The sequence below is a fragment of the Chrysemys picta genome, chromosome 1 (assembly GCF_011386835.1).
Source record: "Chrysemys picta bellii isolate R12L10 chromosome 1, ASM1138683v2, whole genome shotgun sequence".
Taxonomy (NCBI): Eukaryota; Metazoa; Chordata; order Testudines; family Emydidae; genus Chrysemys; species Chrysemys picta.
Window position 1 is genome coordinate 188,239,475 of NC_088791.1, and position 17,579 is coordinate 188,257,053.

Genomic DNA, 17,579 nt, shown 5'->3' on the forward strand with positions numbered 1-17,579 from the left:
GACACCCTGTTACAAGTATGAGTTTCCTGAAGTGCATCTATCTACTGTGCAGTAAATCAGAGAATAAAGTTAACAGAGGAATCTTGGAGGCATACAAGCTACACAGGCTTTCTACTTGACCCAGCTGAGTGACTTTTGGGCCTGGTACCATAATCACCAGCATTATCCCAGGAGTCTTCAACATCCGTGCAGGTGACAACTCTTCTTACCAACTAGAGATCTCATAGTTCTCTTGTCAACTGTAGCCTTAAGAGTGATTCAAGAGTTTGCTTGTGCGAGTTGGTACATTCTGGGTCTACCCTTTGGCCTTAGCTGAATAAGATCGGCCATAATCTGCACACCACAGCTACCAAACCATGGGCCCTACCCATCTCTAAAGTGTTAGAGGAAAGGACAGAAAGGCAAAGAAATATATATATATGGACGTATGCTTCCTGTTCCCTTAGATTCGCCCCTCCCTATCCAGCATCTGCCAACTGGTAGGTTTGATTTTTTCCACAGAGGGTTTCTCCCAGCTCGAATAACAAGGAGTCAGTTGGAATAAGGTGAACAACAAATAAAGTGTATTGAAGGATTGGTGTACAATGAATAGGGCAAAGGAAAAAAGGGAGTAAACAATAAAATTATGCAATACAATGATTTCCCAAAATAAACCCTATAAACAGGTAAGTAAACCCTTTAATAGAAACCTCCTTCTATAGATCAAGTGTCGATTGTTGCCTAGGACCTCAATCTTCTGGCTAGTTGAAAGCCATCGGAGAGGAGTTCTAGGGAGTCCCTTGATATTCCTCTGGGTCTGAAGAAGAGTATATGGTACGTCGGGGGACAGCAGCTGAAGAGGGATGATGGTAAGTGGGATGTGATTGTCTGTCCTCTTCTCCTTGGTTTATCACTTCTGAGAAGAAATAAAAGGCGGAAAAATTGTAATCTGCTGGGTCACATGGGCACAAACTCCATTTTGGGAACCAATATGGGTTCCTGAAATTATACAAAACATACAAAATGGACGTAACCCAACAAAAGGGGGCAAAAGGTGTAAGGTGATCATGTGCCCATGGAAATAGATAGATAATATATGATTGGATATGACTAGATTATGGTACCAGCACCAATTAGGGGGAGGGATAGCTCAGTGGTTTGAGCATTAGCCTGCTAAATCCAGGGTTGTGACTTCAAACCTTGAGGGGGCCACTTAGGGATCTGGGGCAAAATCAGTACTTGGTCCTGCTAGTGAAGGCAGGGGGCTGGACTTGATGACCTTCAAGGTCCCCTTCAGTTCTAGGAGATAGGATATCTCCATTAATTTAGAGGAATAAAGCTGTCCTGCCTTTGGAACAGAGACCTGAGCAATGGACTAAAACTAATCATGGGAACCCTATGCCATGACTGTGTAAGAGACCAAGAGATTTTCCTATTCCTACACCTTAGCATTGTCAAAGTTGAGATCAGCAGCATTGTCCTGAATGGCATGTAGGCTGACTAACCCGACTGCCTCTGTCAGGTTACAGAGCTGAATGTCTCACTACAAGGAGTTTGCATTCTACTTCAGATTAGAACACACTGTCCCCAGTTGTAAACTAGATGAAATTCAGATCCGCATTTCTGAATGTCATGGAAATGTTCAACATGGCCACCTGCAGTATGGACCCAGGTCCCATATGAATGGAGAAAACCAGTGAAGAATGTCTGAGTCCTTAACAAATAAGGATTATTAATATCATCAATATGAACATTTGACCTTTGACTATAACCAGGAGGTGATCACTTAGGTGTAGGGTGACCAGACGTCCCGATAAAATCGGGACCGTCCCGATATTTAGGTATTTGTCCCGCGTCCTGATTGATCTTCGGTCGGGACGCTGCACTCCGCTTTTTTTTTTTTTTTTTTTCCTCTCTGCCGGCAGCACTCAGCTGTTCTCTGTTGGTTCTCCCCTCCCTCCCCCCCCCCCGCTCCTAAAAACCAGAGGCTGAAGGTATGCATACCTAAGGAAGGGTGCATAATCTCCTCTGACTGCCCGCAGCCCTGGGCTGTTCTCAGCTCCCGCCCCCGACTGCCAGCAGCACTGGGTCACAGTAGGGAATTGGGAGAGGGAGCTGTTTGTGTCCTTACACCGGCAGCACTCGGTTTTTTGGGGTTTTTTGCTCCGCCAGTGACCCCCCCCTCCCCCCCCCTTGTGTCCCGATATTTTCTTCCTGTCATCTGGTCACCCTACTTAGGTGACCACTGATACCATTGTTACTTTGCCACATCCATGTTTGAAACCAGCCAATCTGGGACACAAATTTGGAGAATATGATGTTGCTGGAATTTGTCTGTCACCACCTTCTTAAAAAGGAAGGTTAAAGACTGGCAGTAATTAGAGGGCTCATTAATGTCAAGCAATGCATTGAAAGCAAGAGTCAGTCAACAGCATACAAAAAGTTTACTAGTAGCTTCAGGAAGGTACTGTGTGTATCAGCAACCTTCAGTACCTTTGATCACAAAGCACTGCTGACTTGATTACAGGACCTGGCAAGTGTGGATGAAGGTGCATTGAGGTAGCTTTGCCTATTCCTATTGGAGCGAGCCAAAGGACTGAGATTGACAACTGGTCTCGCATCTTGAGAGCTCTAACCCTGAGTCCAACTCTGAGTACCACAGAATTCAGTCTTTTCATCCCTCTTGTTAAAAATATGGAGGTGATTGAGGTACTATGGGCTATCATGTCACCAAGGCACTTGACACTTAGCTCTATGTCTCCATTTCAGTAACCCCAGAGAATAGTGATTCCCCGTTCTCCATGTGTCATGCATAGATAATAAGAAGATGGAAACCACATGCCTTTGGCTTAATTTGGAAAAGATGGGTGCAATTTTCTGGAAGAGGTCTGTGACTGCACTATCAACTGAGACGTCAAATGCTATTTCAGAATTGTAGACTAACTGGGGGGCAGCACACCTTGTTTCACAGAGCTTTGTACAACTAGAAATGTAGAAGAGTGCAAAATTTAAAAAATCTCAGTACACCTGAAATAACTAACACCCACTTAACAGCACTAAAGATAAAGTTGGGAGAAAATATTAAAATCACATGCTTCAAACGTTTAGCAGCAGACCCAACCAACACCTTTTACACTGGGTACTGCTACATTGCAGCTGGAAGCATGCTTCCCAGAGCTTCTCTGCTCAAGCTAGCTCATTAAGATAGCCCTGTAGCAGCAGCTCAGGGTAGTTGTTTGAATACAGATCCACCCACACTCCTTTATAAGGTACTCAGGCAACTAGCCCAATCTGCCACCCATGGCATCCTCAGCTACACTGCTATTTTCAGGGCACTGGCTCGAGCAAAGCTAACACACATCTGTCTTCACATGCTGGGAAGCACGCTCCGAGCTCCAGTGTAGATGTATCTATAGACACCTTCATCCACACTGAACTCTCTCTGGCAGAAAATACTGTTAAGGGCTTGCTGAAAGGGAATATCAAAGCTGACCATGTGACTTCATAATGTGTGAATGTCCAAGGGTTTGGAAATTAAGTAAAGACAAGAAGCTGAAAATGCGGGTATCAAATTTATTCCTGGTGTTACTCCACTGATTTCATGCAAGTTACAACAGGGATGGATTTGGCCCTAGGAGCTTGGCCAAGCATACTGAGCACAACATTTTTGGTTGCAAAATCTTGTAACTTTTGGTTCTTTCATGAGACTTCCAGTGTTCTTCAGTGTAACCCACACCAGAAAAGCCACAAGAAAGGCAATCCTCTGCAGCAGAATTTCAGCAGCCCACTTCTGACTCCTGCCCAAAGAAAGGTCAGAGACATGTAAACAGTTTCAAATGAACTTTTTATACCTCAGAAAAATGGGTACTACTTAATTTTAGGCAAAGGTTGTAGTTGCTCCTTATTTTATCCAAATTATTTTTCCCATCCCTTTTTAAACCTGTCTGCTTTCTCTGGAAAAAAATTAAAAGCACATCTGTTCAACTAGTCTATCTAGAGGGGGGTGAGTATGTTACCGAACTCTATGAAATAAAGTTGCAGTAACTTCAATGGAACTATGAAGATTTACACCAACTAAGAATCTGGCCCACAGTTTTTAAGGCCAGAGGGGACTTCATGATTATCTTGTGTGACCTTCTGCATTACACAGGCCACAGAATTTCACCCAGTAATTTGTGCAGTGAAAAAAATTATTCTTCCCTACTACTTAAGATAACTATCAATCCCAATAACTTCTGCTCTAGTACAACCACACCTATTAGAAAGACATTCCAATCACAATTTAAAGGCCAAATGGAGAACAGAATTATAGGGGAGCTTATTTCCTTTTAGATGGATGTGCACATAAAGATCATATTTGCATTCAAAATGCCAGTAGTTGACTGGAAAGATGCCTGATGGGAAGGATGAAATTGGAAATACCATGCTTTTTCCAGATCTGAAGAGGACTGCTTTCTAAGAAAGAAAGAAATGGACTGGATAGTTTACAACACAAATAGTATTCAAGAGCATTTCTCAAACAGTACTATTTGGTACCCATGTTGAAAAAGAAGGAGGGAAAAGAATTAATGGGCATAGAGTCTGACTTGTCCCCATTACTCATGGTTTCTCCAGAGCAAAGTGTGACAGATATAACCTCATGCAGAATCTTTGGGGACCATTGTATTACATTTATGAACAGTTGATGTATGATTGTGTTCTACTCCAGGGGAGATGATTACCACAGCTCCTCCAGAAACTAAAAACAGTGCTGGGGAGGGGGAAGAGAATAATTACCCCTTGGATTGTCAACAGCTTCAGAGAAGCCCCAGTCCCTATGGTATTTGCATATACTGGTTGAGGCTGGGTGTTCCAGAGGGAAAGAAACAAAGGAAGTGCATGTGGTATAAAAGGATGAGCTTGAACTGACTTGTAGCCTTCATTTTGATTCAGCAGACAAAAGGACTTTTGTTCCTGTGGGGAGATGGGGAGTCCCCAACCCTTGCTGAAGGGTTGGGAAGGCTTTGACCTACTAGGGCCCCGTAAGACTGATGGGTGATTCCTGATACGTTTAGTAAGTGTGTAGGAACTTTTATTGTTTTCTCTTGTTTGTTCCATGAATAAATGTACTCTGCTGAGAAAACCAGTAACTTGTAACTGCTGGCATACACTGGTCACAGCCCTTGGAGAGAAAGCACAGTGCAAGTGCTGGCCTTTAGGCGGACTGGCTTGCTAAGGGTATCACAGGGGGATGTGCAGCCTTAAAACCCCGTCAGAAGGAAGTGGGGCCATATGTGCTGGAACTAGGGGTTCTGGGGGTGGTGCCAGAGCCTTGGCTTGAAGTGGTTTCCATTATGTTCAGGGTTTACAGTTTGGTTCAATGGCTCTCAGCATCCTCACTATACAAATTGTTCCAGCACCACTGAGTGGAGCGCACACCCCTGCCCAGAGACAGGTGAAAGCTGGAGGCCTGAAATCTGACTGGATATTCCTGGAATGGACCACAGAGAGGAGATCTAGGTGCAGTTACCCTGAAACTGTGAAACAAGGTTCTGGCACATTGGCAGGACAATGTGAGGAAGTTTGGATTGTCATTAGTCAAGAACAGTACAACATGGGCAATAAATCCAATTCAAATTAGAAAAATAGAGCAGAATCAGCTATCTTAAAATTAAGTCTTTCCCCACCGGAAAGAGGCAATGAAATTCCTCCTGGACCCTTGCAGCTGTTCACTTCCCTTATTGCAGCTGGGCCACAGTCTTTCCACCTCCAAGGGGAAAAAACTTAGTGCAAGTTAGTGCTGGTTGGAGCAAGAAATCTGGAAATCTACCAACTCTGGAGGGCAGCATGCTACACAGATCAGCTATTCCTCTTCCAGGCCCAACACACCCTCCCACCAAACCAGTGGATTCCAGCCATTCAGAGGGGATTCTGAATGCAAAGCAGGAAAGGGGAGAAAGAAGGATGCAGGTTCACTATTTCCCGTTTCTACTAGCTTAGAAGTCTTTCCTTCTCCTTTTCCCCTTCTCTTCTCTCATCCACACCATACAGCAGAGGAACACGCCACCTGGTCCACAGCATATCTATGTAAAATTATCCCCATGAAGCTTGAAAACAGATTTGATTCTGCACTTTCTCATGTCTTGTGAACTCAAGCTATACTGTATACATTTCTGTGAGTTGATCCTTTAATATCTCAAAATCCACATTAACAGCACACAATCTTTTAACAGACATTTGTAACAACTTTCAAGCATTTCATGTCAGACTTCATCACAATGATTTCATTTGGCTACACATGGAACACATCTGTATGGTTATAGAAGATGGAAATAGCTCACCCAAAATGGGCATTGGAGGATCTGGGATCGATTTGGAGCAGATTGCCTTATAAGAAATCTTGTCCAAACCTTGAATGATGTCTATTAAAGCTTGCTATAAAGTACAGCTTTTTGTAAATGTTGACGTCATGACTGCCACATTTCAAGCTAGACCAAACAATATTAAACTGCAGAAAGAAAAACAAATTATCACTAGGTCCAAACGTATGTGAAAGTCTACAAACAAACAGTGCATGCATTCAGTTTTCATGTCACTTTGGTAGTATGGCTGCCTGATGACAGCTTGTTTCATTAACTGCTGATTTTTTTTTTTTAAATGGCTACAGAAAATGACAGCTTAACCTGTGTTTAAACACGCTGTTTGTCAAAACAAGATCTAAAGCAATTATGTGTACTAGCTACAGACTGGCTGATATTGAACTGAAATACCGCAAGGATAATTGGGTAATTTGACCTGCCTGGTAGTCCAAGAAAGGGTGCATTGGTTGGTTGCCTCTGGCCTGGGGCAGGAGCAAACATTGTCAGCAGTATCCAGCCTGGAGGGAAAACAGGAAAATGAGAAGATGAGACCGCAGGAAATCAGTGTCATGAAAAAACATGTTGTACCTGAGACAGGAGGAAGGAAGAGGATGACATGGCCTGGCCTACAAGTTCTTTGTTCTACATGAGACCCGGTTCCCAGTGATCTGCAGCTGCATGCAGTGGAACTGGAAGTATAGTGTCACCACTACTATAATTTTCAGCATCCCAATTTTCATTTAAGGAGTCATTTGACAGCAAGTTTAAGCAGTGTGCAGAGCACAGCGTACATACCAAGCCAATGGTGCCATTCTTTACTGGTCATAATGACTAGGAGGGCTAGAGAGTGCAAAGTGTGCTACTAACAGAAGGCATACCAAGGTCTACATGCATGAAAACATTCACTGGAAACCAGACTTGTTACTGAACGCTTTACTTGATCAACACAAAAAAGTTATGATCAAGAATTTTCCAATACAATGCACAGCCTTTAAAAATTAACGTTTTAAAATAACATCTTAAGTGCTACTTTTGAAAATTCCCCATCCTATTTATAGGGAAATATCATAAATAGCAGGAAAAGCAGTAAGTGGCACATATAAGGACTCCCAGTGTATATTTTGTTTCTAAATTTCTTCAGAAACAGGGCACATATAAAAAGAATGTTTTTGTATTTTATAGTAGAGTAATTATATCTGTATAACAACCCAAAGAATAGTTTCCATGCTCATTATGATGCCTAATCCTGCAGTCCATAGTTATGTGAAAAAAACCTTATTTACTACCAGGATAATATCTTGGCTCTCTTATTGGGCTTGTTCTTGTGTAGACTTGGCTTCAAGTCACTACCAGGTCTGTTCACTTAAAATGGATTTATAAAGGCTCCTTATTGGCCATGTTTCCCATTTCCTACGGCATAATAGACTCTTCTTGTTTATCCATATCCACTTGTATAAAATCTGACCACTGAACAACTATAAAATACTTTGAAAATTATAAAGCAAACATACCACACCCAGTGCAGAGGAGCAATTGCCATAACTGAACATTATAGAAAGGTCATTATCTAGCCATCTGATGTGTTCAGTTCTTTCACAGAAAAGTGCTAGGTTAATTAACCTTGTAACCTCTTCTCCAGTTTTTTCTCTGAATCAAACTTTGTTCTTTTGAAGTAACCCTGTGGTACTATTGTCTATTGTTTTTCAGTCTTCAGTAATCCCCACTGCTATGAGGTCATGGTTTTATTAATGTGTTTATCACAAACAGCTACACAAAAAGAGGTTATTTACAGAAAGAACCATGAGACAATATCAATTCCTTATTCTAGTTCCTATTTTTCTTCACTGCCATGCTTAAATTACACATATAAGTGGCAATTTCCTCCTCCATCATGCAAATGGGGTCTTAGCTACCATTTTCTTTTTCCTATATATTTGTGCATGATTGGCACCATAAATTATGGAAAGGGTTATGTACTTGTGAGAGTTGCTGGCTATAGGCTCCTGCTGTTATGTGGAGGAATATCACTCTATTCATTCTACACAAAATACTTCTCTTTACCATGTTAATAATGTCTAATGGGTTAGCTGCTGTTGTCAAAATGGAGATCTGATCAACATACATATGACTATTGATGTCACATTATCACACTTATCGCATTCATGTTTTAATAAACCTGTTTTTGTCAGCCCGGCTCTTTGCTCAGCAGTGATATATGGCCTTTCTGCAGCCTCTTATTGTAATGTGAAATCCATTTTATGAACCAAAGAATAATAATGTTAGGGTGATCCAATCCTCAGAGTGACCACCCACTCATCTGCTATATAGGCCTCAGGCACTAGTACTGAGCATTGTCACCTCACTACAGATAACAGGTCAGTTGTTATCAGCGCCTTGCTGCTGTCTCCTTCCATTTACACTAAACATGTGGAGGCACAGCTGTACTGCTGTCAGTGTGCCAGTTTCATGTGTTCTCCTGGACATGTTAACCAAATATATCTGCACGTTTACCCAGCCCAGTTATCCTGCTAGTGCACTTCATTCAACAATATTGTGCCAGTGAGTCTGATGGAGAAGGCTACCCCAAGCAGGATGTGTGACTGTGTGGAGTTTGCATTTGGGGAAGCACAGACCTAGTGTAAGCTGCTATTTCTCAGACCACATCTGATTTGCAGAGTCACTAAGTAGGTTTGTGTCACCTTGTGTTCTCTGTAACCTCACTTTGCACTGCCCTAAGCACCACTTCTATATGATCAGCACAGACTTTGACCCTGAGTTTTCAGTACCAAAATCTTCTTAGTTGCTGCTGCTGTTGTACTTGTTTATTATGTAGAGACTAAACCTCAAACAGGTTTAAGTTAAAGAGACAAGCTAATGTACTTAACATCATAACACAAAAAAATAAAGCACACTGAGTTTTTTTAGAAATTGTAACAATGACCAATAATCATCCCTGGCTGGGATGATTTAGCTGGGTATTGGTCCTGCTTTGAGCAGGGGGTTGGACTAGATGACCTCTTGAGGTCCCTTCCAACTCTGATATTCTATGATTCTATGATTCATCTACTGAATATGCTCACGCTTTCCCCGTTTCCTTAAATATTAAGTACAGATGTTGAGTATGACGTGTTGCTCTTTGTAGAATTCATAGCCACTACAATGAATGATGCTGACTGTGATCCTGGAGAGAACCTATGAAGTATATAATTCATCACATTTCACCCACACTCAAACAGCTTGTTGCTTGCTTCATTGTAGAGACTACAGTTTCATTTGAATGGTTCTTGAATGGCTCTTTGTAGAAGTCATAGCCACTACAATGAATGACACTGACTGTGATCCTGGAGAGAACCCATTAAGTATATAATTCATCACATTTCATCCACACCCAAACAGCACGTTGCTTGCTTCATTGTAGAGACTACAATTTCATTTGAATGGTTAACCTCCAAACTCCTATCCAACAGTCACAGTTGCTTAGCTTGTACTTGAAAATTCTGTGCATCGCTGACTGCAACTGCATAGAAAGTTCACTGCATGAAGTTTTCTTGCAAAAACAAAGTCACTGCTGGATTGTAGCTCTGGAACTATATCTGATATCAAATGAAAAATGTGATTTATGCAGCTGAAAATGAAGATCATCAATTCTCAAATGTAGACCACAATGACAACTTGTGTTTGGCTTATTTAAATTTTTATACTTAAATTCCTGCAAGGTTTGGTGGAACCAAATGACAACTGACAAGAAATCAAAATTCTCATAATTCCTTTTAAAGATAAATTATAGATTGGATCTAGATTTGGCAAAAACAAGCAGAAAATATGATCACAATTCTTTTTCAAGGCAACTTTTTCTTACACCAGTTTGACTAGCTACAATAGGCCTGTAAAAGTGATCAAAATTCACACCAGTATTTTTTGAGGTCCTATATTTTTATAGCCATGGAAAATTGAGAGAAAGAATTAAATAGGTTCCTGAAACAGATATTCTTAATGTCTGAATATGAAGTCAGTATAACATTAAAAGATAATTAGCTTAAATTTGATATTATACAAAGAATACATGCTTTGAAACTGAACACCCTGACTCATTACATAATGTTGTCAATTTAATTTAGATTTTATAATGAAATTAAATGTGGGAAAGCTTTAAATAATTTACAGTGTATTGAAAAAAATAGATACAAACACTTCCAGAGTTATTTGTGGTATGTACATGAATTGATATTATGATACAAAATATCTATTAATAGCTCAGAAGCATTTAAAATATGATAGACAATCATTCTTTGCAGTTTTATTTCAACATTACAACCTATACTACTATACATTGTCATAGAAATCACAACAACTGAGACTGTTCAAAGACTATGGATTATTTTGTTTCAAGTCTACTCTGGAGTGAAATACAAACTGAAATTTTTAAGGAATGAAGTATTGGGTTTTCTTCTTTGGGACCACAATTCATGTAATCCAAGCTGAATCTGACATCGCAAATAAATTCAGTTGTCTAGAGTGCAATAAGAGACAGTAGTCCAATGCACACTTCTACAGCACAACATAATTCGGTTGTCAAGAGAAGTTTAACTGAAATAAGAGACTATTCATTTCTTACTCTACTCTCTGAAACATATTTGGCTTAAAGCTTCCTGTTCTGCTTCTACTGCATAAATAAATGCTGGACTTGTTTTCGTATATTTTATACATTGGTTAACTTTTTGTAATTTCTACATTTATTTTTTTTCAGTAGCTTCTGAAAATGGGGGAGAAAATCACCTACTTGCATGTACTTTGTGACTGTATTTATTCTCCTAACTACCCACTTCCAGTTCTGCAATCCCAGTTCTGCAGTTCATCTGTGGGCAAAAATCTATTGGACATCAGCTGGCCACATGGAAATCCATCATGTTTTGCCCCTGTTGGGACAAAACCTACGTAGGATGCAGCCCAAAAGCATAGGGAATGGCATAGAACTATAGCTGAAGAAAATCATATCCGTGCAAAAGTCACACTCAAAAAGTACTTTCTCTCCTTTAAAAAAACATTATATACTGACACATGGAGACAAGGGAGTTACTTCGCAAATGGAGAACCAGTGTTGACAGGGCCAATTCAATCACCCTGAAGTAACTCCCTTCTCTCCATGTGTTAGTATATAATGCCTGCATCTGTAACTTTCACTCTGTGCATCTGAAGAAGTGAGGTTTTTACCCTCGAAAGCTTATGCCCAAATAAATCTGTTAGTCTTTAAGGTGCCACCAGACTCCTTGTTGTTTTTGTAGATACAGAATAACATGGCTACCCCCTGATACTTTCTCTCCTTTGTGATCCCATAGTGGTAGGTAATAGATGAAACCAAGAGGAACAGAGAGAAAATACTGACAAAATGTACTTCCTTTTCCCAGTTTCTCACTTGTTTATTCCATGTCCTGTCTGGAAGGATTCCAGCTAAAAATCACTTTTCATGCTGTGATTTAAATATACACTTGATTTAGCAAATATGTAAGTAAGGAGTAGCTAGCTTCTCAGCTTCTGGTCACTGACAGGACTTTAAACATCTTCATGCTTCTTTTCAAAGATCAGTGGACAAGTTTATGTCTTGTTTTTTGGAGACATGAGCACAGGAGGAAGGAAGGAAAGTTAAGTTCAGTTGTTATTTCCCCCCACCCCCATGTAAACTTTTGTGTCATATGCTGCACTGTGTTTTGACACAATTTTTCATTTTGATTTGTTTGAAGTTATATTTGCAAAAATTGCTTCATCGCATCAGAAAATATCTAACATACTTAACCCTTTTATATACAGAATGTTTTAAAGGAAAACTGAAAAAATAAGGGGTCAGCTTCTGCACTCAGCTACAGATGGGTAAATCGGCGTAGCTCCAGTGACTTCAAATGTCACCATTCAGTCTGAAGTCAGTGGAACTATGCTAATTTTTTACCAGCTGAGGAGCTAGCCTGCTGTATCTATATGGAATACATGATAGTATGGTACAAGGGTTTATGTCTGCAATACTTTGAGTGGGGAAGCCACGAGTGAGCTGGCAGGTCATCCCTTTATACCACACCATGCTATCATCAGTCCTCAAACTCTATTTCTAGCCTTTTTCTCCCTCAAAATCCTAGTTTTCCAATCTCTGATGTGTGCTCCCACTGCACAAGATGATGAATAATTGACAACAGAAAGCTTTGAGGCCTTAGTGAACTCTTAAAGTAAAGACTTTTCTCTTGGCATTCTAGACTACAGCAGTACACACTCCCACTTCAAAACTTAGTGCCTCATAAATACCAATGGAGGTACTTTCACATGGGACCTAGCCAGCACATTCAGTTCACATTAGTGTAACTCCATAAAGCTGAGGAAAGGTGAGTAATTAAGGCTCCAGCTGAAGCCAACAGTTGATACCTTTGTCCAAAGTTAAACATATAATTCAAACTAAAATAAAATGTTTGGATGGTACCGTTGTCTCCAGGAGACTGCAGTGCGTGTCCGGGTGCTGAAATGAGCTACTGGGCAGCAGTAACCACAGCTGATAGGACTGAAATTTCCAGCACCTGCATTGACTGTGCCACAGCAAAGGCAGCTGCATTTAAGCAGCCTCAGCGGTATGATGCATTTATTTATTAAACAATTACTCTGCTTTGACTCAGCCATGCTAAAAACACGTAGTTACAAGTCCATATACTCAGCACTGTCACTGGTCACATGTGAGCAGAGTTTTATAAAGAGGAGGAGCACGGTAAATCAGGTTTGATTCACAGCTCCACTCATCATTACTGGTCACTTGCTAAAGACAGACACTTCTTTACTGTTCCAGCAAGTTTAAAGACCCAATCCTGAAAATACAAATGAATGCAATATTTACTACCAGGAGTTGTCCTACCAGTTTAAATTCCAGAATTCTAAAACTTTTTATTTTAAGTAAAACTTTGCAAAGAAGCTGCAGGTTTTAGGCCACTGACATATCACAAAAAACAGTAGCATAAAGCAAACTACAGTTATGAAGCAGGATTCAGAGAAAGAGACAAGGGATGAATAGAGGCATTTGGAAGTAAAGAAAGAGAACGTGTGAGCTAGAAGCAGGCAGAGAATCCAGTGACCTCAGAACCCCAGAGACTTAGAAACAAGGTAGAAAAGGTTTTCTCTGGAAGGTTACAAAGAAAGACATCATCACATTGGCTCAAATAGTGTTGCTGTTAATTTGACTCTAGTGCTGTGTTTACCACACTGCCTCTTGCTACTATAAAGGCACAGAACTAATTCCAGAATGTTAGCCAGAAAGGAACTCAAAGCAAGACCCTAGAGATGAAGAAGAGAGGTTATCAGCTTAGCATGGCACCAGATGACAATAATTGCACATGTTGAAATAATGCTGATAGAAGAGATGAATAACTACAGAGCACAATATAATCCCAGAATCTGTTTTTGGAACATGTGACCAATGTGGCCTCAGCAGGAATTTATTTTTTCATGAATATCTCACAGGTTTATATGCCATTTTGAAAGGGACTTACATTCATTTTTTAATTGGACAGCTATGGATTGTAGCTGGATAGTAACTGTAAGGTACGAGTTGTCTTCTTGTATCCCTAGTATTTGAGATTCTGCTGTTCCAGTACAAAGAGCCAGGGCCAAGCTGGCAAAGTTGCATGTATGCCAACATTTTTGTTTTATTTTCTCCCCACAACTTCTCTGTGTGCCCTGCATGTGGCATCGGATTTCTGGCAGCCATTACACTGAACAATAGACATATTCTGGGCAAACCAATACGGTGCAGAGTTCTGTCAAATGTGAACAGTGCCTGTATGAGGCCTTCAAACATGAACAAAGCAGGGGAACAATATTTGGCTATACATTTCTTGCAGTGTGTAAACCAAAAGGGATTTTTGCACACTTATAGAACTCTTTCAACACTATTCTGTTCTATGGTGTGATACTTTTTCTTTGCTATATAAGACTACGATGAGCCAGAGCAGATGAAAGAAAAACATCTCCAATCAACTGCAAAACATAGTATTAAAATGCTTAACTGTCATCACACAGACCTCATGCAAACAACTGTAATACAACCTTGATAGATGATTGTCACACTTACTTATTTCTAGCAGCATCCACAGTGATTTAGCATTTCCCAGATAGAAAAGAAGGTATGATCCCTTCCTCGTTATGGTTCCTTGCATGTGTAAAGGACAACATAGAAGAAGGCACAGAAATGTTGGTTTGTGAAGCCAGGCAGCACTGGAGAAGTGGAGAGGACAGGGAAAGACCTGGAATCAGACAAGGGGAGATAAATAATGGGTAATGAAGGGCTTTTGAGGCATTAACACCAGGAAAGGAACCATAATGCATCCTTCAAGAAACAGTATTAAAGAGGCTACAGCCTATGGAACACTTCTGCCAGGAGCTTAGTGGCAGCAAAAAGGGAAAAACCGAATACTCCCTCCCTGGGCACCTTTTACAGGCAGAACTTCTCCACTCACAAGCACTCCAAGACTGTACAAACAAGAGAAGCTTTATTCAGGGAAAGGGAATATAGTCTAAACTTGGGAAAACGTAGCAACAGCATATATATGTGAAGACAGATTCAATATCACTCTCCCCTTTCGGTAACTTTGGCAGTCCATCTAACTCCCTTCCCACCCACCAGTGAGGCCTCACCAAAATCCAGTTAGCTTTGATGCTGTCCTCTGTGTTGTCTCTCCCTACAAAGTCCCCACAGGAGGGGAACCAAGAACAGCCAGGAACCTTGAGCAAAGTCCTGGATGCTTGAAGATAAGAGCTGTTTGCGGTCTTTCAACCTCACTGAGAGCCCACCACCCATAAAAATCCAAGTTCATATATAGTCATAGTGACCCCTCAAGTGTCACCAGAGGAACTGTGGGTAAGTAACCTATGCAAATATGGCAGCACTTTTTCCTTTTCACCAACAGAGTGAGTAGAGAGTTCTTTTCCCTCTGGAGCTTCTGGCCATAGGGCTTAACCCATGTAATAAAGATATGATTTGTGTTTCTGAAGGGATAATTCACTCCTGCTGCTTGCTTTGTGTCCCAGAGACACAAATTATGTCCCAGCTCATTCCTCATGTAGGTTGACTGAGTGCTGTGGAGTTACACCAAGGATGAATTTGGACTCCTTTCTCCTGTGGAATCAAAATCTTTTCCACATAGCCACAGACTGTGATGGGGAGTAACCAGCAGGGGCCAATGAAACCTTAAGAAACAAAATACATTCATGGACAAATGTTCTCAAGTCATAAGGAACAAGGGGGAGAGTAATATTAAAACTAAGTGACATACACACTGTAAGCTGAATAGGTTCTCAATAAAATGATTTGATATTTCCATGAGGCATCGGCAACTCTTTATATCTGGGTCCAGCATGAAACAAATATAATTGCAAAATAATTTTAAATGCACTTTTATCATCATTTATCAGGATGATTGAAAAACAATAATGCAGTAGAATCCATGAGCCTGCATATGTGGTATCTTTAAGGGGGGTGTTCAGGAGAGATGGCCACTGTCTTCCCACCACTATGAGGACACATTTCTGGGAGTAAGCAGTCAACCAAACCACCTCACCCCTTCAGCAGCAGAGCCAGGAAATGCTGCTAAGCCCAACTGCTTGAGCTAGTATTTACAGAAGATTAGCATGGCCAACTGAAATACAAGAGGAGTAGATTGTGATTCTGTCGCAATAGGTTCTGTACCAAACTCTATTCTACTGTGGTGCACCAAGTCAGACAAACTAGCATGCACTGTGCTAGAAGAATATGCACCTGAGTGGTATGTACTCTGCCTACTCCAACCAGTATCCAAGCACCAGTGGGTAGAAAAAGGTCCAGCCATTCCCCCTTGAAAATGTGCAGTACCTCAGGCTGGGTTAGCCCATTTCCACTCTCTTGTTCAGAGGTTCAGCACTTCAGTCCCACACGAGCCCTACTCTGAGTGGGACTCAGGAGGTGCATTGGCCTGTGCTGGCCTTCTGTGCAGGGGTGCATTTTACCCAGCAAGTTTAGGTGCCAAACCTTCTGGCTGCCTTCTGAGCAGGGGCCCAAAGATCTCCCTATGCCCTCACTAGCCCTTTGTGCTACTATCCAGGCACAGCCACAATCTCGCCCAGAAAATGGAGCAACTAATTTTTAACCCTCTTTAGTCTCCAAGATTTATTCCAGGCACCATCATATGCTTTTCATTTAGTGAAATAGACCCGCTGCCTCTGACGCAGGTAAGGCAATATTTACTAACTCAGCAGACACTTAACGAGGCCCCTCATCCCTTTGTATTGAGGCCAACTCTTCTCAAGTTCCCTGGCAGGCTTTTTTATTATTATTATTTCATTTTAAACCATGAAATCCAGGTTTTACACAAATCTTAAAGTAAATGTTTAAGGTAAAAACCCAATCTTAGGCAATACCAAACCCGCTAAACACAGTTTAAGCAGTTGCTGAGTTTGTACCAGTGGAAAGGAGAAAAATCTTGTAGTTCAGCCACAGGACTGGGAATCAGGAGACCATAGTTCTAGTTAGAGCTGGTCAAATGCTCCACAATCATTGTTTTCAGTATGCCCTGGAATTCCACCCAGCTGTTTGGTTGAACCATGTTTTTGTCCTTTTTTAATACTCTGTGAGTGAAACTCACCCATGCATACGGGGTGTAAGTGGGATTTAAGTGGTACAGAGGCCTTGTGCCAGTACTCTTACAGGCATGAATGTCACCCTTTGTGATTTCTGCATACAGTCTTGTGTGGGTTTAGAAAATACAGCTCTTCTGACCTGGTGTTTATTAGAAACACATATTGTGCTATTTATGTTTCCTTTTCACTAATCTGAGAGCACTTTAAAGAAATCTAAAATGATACACTGCTTTATGGAGCTTGGCACAGTCAGTCAATATGTACATACTTGAAAAATGTTCAATAGCAAAATATGGCCAGCTCACATACCATTATGTAATTTGATCAAATCACATGATGATCGTGCATGCCAAAGAAGTTCATAGACCATTGCACATGATTCTAAAAGGTATTTCAAAGAACAAATCAGAGTTAGTATGGTTTTCTCACTGACCACCACTTCTTTTTAAATACTGAAAATAAAAGAATCCTGTTCTCTTAAAACCAAACCTGACAGAGGTACAGTCTCCCCTTCCCATTCTGCATGGGAGATGCCCTTGCCTACTCTCTAGAGCTTCCCAGGAATTTTTTTTAAATTATTCCCAGATACTTACTATAGATTCAGATCTAGAGAATGCTTGCCATCAG

General features: G+C 40.9%; 1 long non-coding RNA gene across 1 annotated transcript in view; it reads right to left on the reverse strand.

Annotated features, from left to right (window-relative positions):
• Nucleotides 1-2,223: 2,223 nt before the first annotated feature.
• Nucleotides 2,224-17,579, reverse strand: part of LOC101931248 (uncharacterized) — a 153,377-nt gene continuing 138,021 nt past the window's right edge. Inside the window, exons 8-11 of the long non-coding RNA XR_010594563.1 lie at nucleotides 14,413-14,584; nucleotides 6,754-6,835; nucleotides 6,300-6,466; nucleotides 2,224-3,776 (exon numbers count right to left, since the gene is read on the reverse strand). This is a non-coding gene — a long non-coding RNA (uncharacterized LOC101931248). The remainder of the gene's footprint in view (nucleotides 3,777-6,299; nucleotides 6,467-6,753; nucleotides 6,836-14,412; nucleotides 14,585-17,579) is intronic.